This window comes from Meleagris gallopavo, chromosome 3 (genome assembly GCF_000146605.3).
Source record: "Meleagris gallopavo isolate NT-WF06-2002-E0010 breed Aviagen turkey brand Nicholas breeding stock chromosome 3, Turkey_5.1, whole genome shotgun sequence".
In the NCBI taxonomy this organism is placed as follows: Eukaryota; Metazoa; Chordata; class Aves; order Galliformes; family Phasianidae; genus Meleagris; species Meleagris gallopavo.
The window spans coordinates 77,722,602-77,726,683 of record NC_015013.2 but is presented as its reverse complement, the minus strand read 5'-3'; positions in this window follow the sequence as shown (position 1 = coordinate 77,726,683).

The following is a 4,082-nucleotide window of genomic DNA, read 5'->3' as shown; positions in this document are numbered from 1 at the left end:
TGGGCTCCGGGAAGCGGCCGGGCCGCCGCGCTGTGGCACCCTGCGCCAGGCCTCGCCGCACGGCCGGGGATCTCCCGGGAGCTTTTGTTCAGCGCCTTCTCGCTTGGCGCACGTAGAGCCGTTTTGGCACGATCGCAAACCCCTCTTTAAACAAAGCTGCTAGTGAAAAACACTTAATAAACGCGCCCGTGAATGTGCTTATGTTGTGTTTTGCAATACGTAAGTAGCACGGTGACATAATAGGTCAAGCGCCAGATGCTGCGCGGAGGAGCTGCCCGTGGGCCCTCCTGGAGCTCGTTGTGTTATGAAGTTGAGCGCAGGCGGTGCCGCTGGGCCCCGGGTGAGCAGCAGCACGGAGCAGGCACTGCCCTGTGTGCACAGCTCGGGCAGCGGCCCGTCCCTCAGTAGCGCCTCTGCTTCCAGCGTGGGCTGAACGGGTTCAGTTGGAGTCATTTTGCTGCTTAGGAATGCGGACCTACGGGCTGAGACGCTTGGTTTTGTCTTTGTATAAGGCCTTGTCCAGCACGTGTCTGTGCTATGAGTGGGATTGTGAGCTCCTGAGTATGGATGCACAGCATAGACTTGTAAGAATGTTACTGTTTCACTGATGAATGCGTGTGTAAGTGAGCAGAAGTGAGTTGGGTTCTTGATGTAGAGCTGCACTTACTGCAGTACCTGTTCCTAAAGTGGTGACACCGGTATGGTTTAACTTTGAGTGAGTACACATGGATGAGCCAGGCAAGGTGCTTACCCATCCTGTGAATACACAGGTGGGCAAGAAGGGGAGCGTTAGTATCTATGTGGGCTGTTAAAAAGTCACACATCTAAGGCTAAAGTGAAAGTGCAGCTGGAAAAGGTTTGGCTATGGCGAGCAGGAAACAGTAGGGAAAGTCTCAGCTCTGAGCATGTTCCTTAGGTTTGTGTGCGTGAGAAATGTAACTTCTCTGTAGTGGCTTTTAATAAACTGCAAATTCTTTTGTTGTTTTCGCTACAACCAAAAGAAAAAGTCAGTTACTGTGATAAACTTCACCGGCTTGACTTTTGTAGCTGGATTCAGCTTCTGATTCTTTGGGCTGTTGTCAGCATTTCCACTATAACACTTAAACAGTAAGCACAGCCTTTTGTTAAAGGTGATAGTTGTGGGGTTTTGCTTGTTTTACTAAAAAGCTCAACCAGGTACAAATTGTGCTGAGTAACATCTTCAGTGAACCTTCAATTCAAGGTTTCCAAAGTTTAACCAAGAACAAGGGCTGCATAATTTCTTTTGCCTTGCCATTCATAATAACCTTTGCTGGAAAAGAAAGATAGAGCCTGCTTTCAGCCAGTGTGCTGCCTCTTTTCCTGAAGTTTAGTTTCTCCCTACAATTTCTTGTTACAAATGTTCTAACCCATTTCACTGCTTGAAGGAAAGGAACTTTCTTGTCCCCAAGCTGAGCATCCAAGAGGAATGCAAGAGTTGGCTGCATAGCAAGGTCAATCTCTAGTTGTCTCTTCAGTTTGTCCTGTTCGTTTCTTTGAGGAGAGGGAGGTGGGAGTGGGAAGTATTCCCTGCTAAAGCGTATCGCCTTCTTGTAGAACTGCTTTTAGCTTTCCCAAACTAAACTTAACACCAACATGAATTTAATCAGGGAGCTACTGGCAGTAGAGCTCTGGACAGAGATGTTGATCCTGAGCAGAGCCTTGCAGATATCATAATGTTACTGCATGTGAAGGTGTTGAATCCAGGAGGCAGCGTTCAGGGTAAACACTGTGCTTGGAAGAACAGTAGTGCATCACTTTGGTGACTTTCATTGTGTGATTGCACAGCTACAATGCCTAGAATTTTCCACTAATTAATATATGAAATTCACGGAGGTTGATATGTGGGCCTTGAGCTCTCTGGAGAATGTTTCTCTGTTTCCCTGTAGCTAGTGAAATTTTTTCAAACCTTCCTTCTGAGGATGACTGTAATTATAAAAATTTGAGAAGGAGGAATACTGATGTGTAAAATATTGGAATAGAACTGACTAACAAGAACTGTAGCTTGGTAGGCTATTGGGCCATGGGCTATTTATTTCTTGTTATAATGGGCCTTCCTGTTGACTCGGGAATTATATATCCAATAAATATGGTACTGTGCATTTCTCTTTGTAACTCTGGCATGGCTTTTGCTGGGACAAATATGAAGACATTTCTGTGTATCTCAAAGGCCCTGGCAGTTGCTTGCTTTCAAAACAAGACTGTATGTGGCATGAAGTGGTTTCTTTAGGGGAAAAATATTGTTTGAGAAATTGTTCTCTTGAGGGCAGTGTTTTTCAGAACAGAGTCTTATGATTGATTAGCTGGAAATCAAATGAATTTTGTTTTCTTGTTAAAACATCAGCTTGGATTAGAGAACTGAATTCCTGTGTTGTTTGATTTTTATTTAACCCTTGGCAGAATGGCAGTTTATATTTTACAGGTACCATTAACACAGTGTTTTCAGGAGCATTTTGAGGACCAGTCAGGGAGAGATTGGTTTGAGAGCAGAGGCTGTGTTATGAAAAGTCTTTCAAGTGACACAGTGCAAAAGCTGGGATGTCTTTGTTTGGACTGTGGGTTGGAGGTGTGGATGTTCACCTCCGCTTTGCTACAAGTCAGGTTTTTCATTGTCTTAACTGTAGCTGTTATCCCACTGTGTTTACGTCAATTTCTGTCCCACTCGACAGAAGACCACAGCAGGCTTTTTGTCGTGTTTTGTAGTGCTAGTAGTGATCAACACTGTTGTACAGTCAGTAAATTTCCCACTGCTTCTGGCTTTAGCAGATGTGATAAGAATAAAAGTGCAGCAATAGGAACGTATGTCTGAAACAACTCCAAGGTAGGAATTGGTGGCATGATAGCTCAATCTTAATTCTCCATATCTACAGGATGGGTTAGGCTTTACTTGGAGCACTGCTGACTGAGAATCATTAGAAGTCAGAAAATGACTGTTCACAGAATTTGTAATTGAAACAATGTTTTATGTTACTGAGGTTGCAGTGCTATTGATGTTATTTTGACCTATGGAGGAAAAAAAAAAAGAGAACATGCTATTATTATATAAGCTTTAAAATGCTTTGTTCTGGATTAGTACCATTCTGGGTTTCTGTAGTACAGACATTGCTTGACATTATAATGAGATCATGTATATAATGTGTTGTTTATTTGGTTTTAAGACCAGGCTGGTTAAATTATCATAAAAGTTCACTGATCCGGACCCAAATTTAAGTTACATGTCAGTTTGCTCATGATGACGTGAGGAAGAATAAGACATTTCTCAGGTTCGTTCACCTTGTTTGAAAGAATAGTTTGAATCATGTAAGCCTGCCAGCCCGTTTATTTAATTTTCTGAAGAAGTTGCACTGTGAAGCTGGAACATGCTGTCCTAAAGGAATGACTTGGCTTCATAAATTATTGTACCTTAAATTCTTGAATGTCACTTTTTAGTGATACATCTGTGATATGCTGGACAAATACATTTTGCTAAGCTGTAAATCATATTATTGGCAAAACTGCTGCGTTTAACATATTAGAATGGTTTCGTAGTCTTTGAAGGGAAAATGTCCTAAATTTAATGGCATAGAAATTTCTATTGTCTGATAAGTTTATCATCAGTCAAGTTGTGCAAATCATTCAGCTGGCTGCTCGGCGCCAGTTAAGTCTGTAGTCTGTATCTGTGAGAATCACAGAATGGCCCAGGTTGGAAGGAACCTCAAGGATCATGAAGCTCCAATCCACCAACCTCCCCATTTAATACTAGACCAGGCTGCCCAAGGCCCCATCCAACCTGGCCTTGATCACTCCAGGGACGGGGCATCCACAGCCTCTCTGGGCAAAAGAAGTTTTATGGACAGTATTTAAAGTAACATTAGTTGGAAAGGAGAAGAAGAAAACAGAACCTCTTATCAAAAAGAATTTCTGAATTTAATCTAATTGGTGTGATTGTAAGTATGCCCTGAATGAGAACATCTTCAGCCGGAGGAAGAAGCACCTGTAACTGGAATCAGGACAGAAGCCACCTGACTCCATTACTGTCATCAGAGCAAAACATATAATTAGCTTGGCTTCTCCAGCTTCTTTCT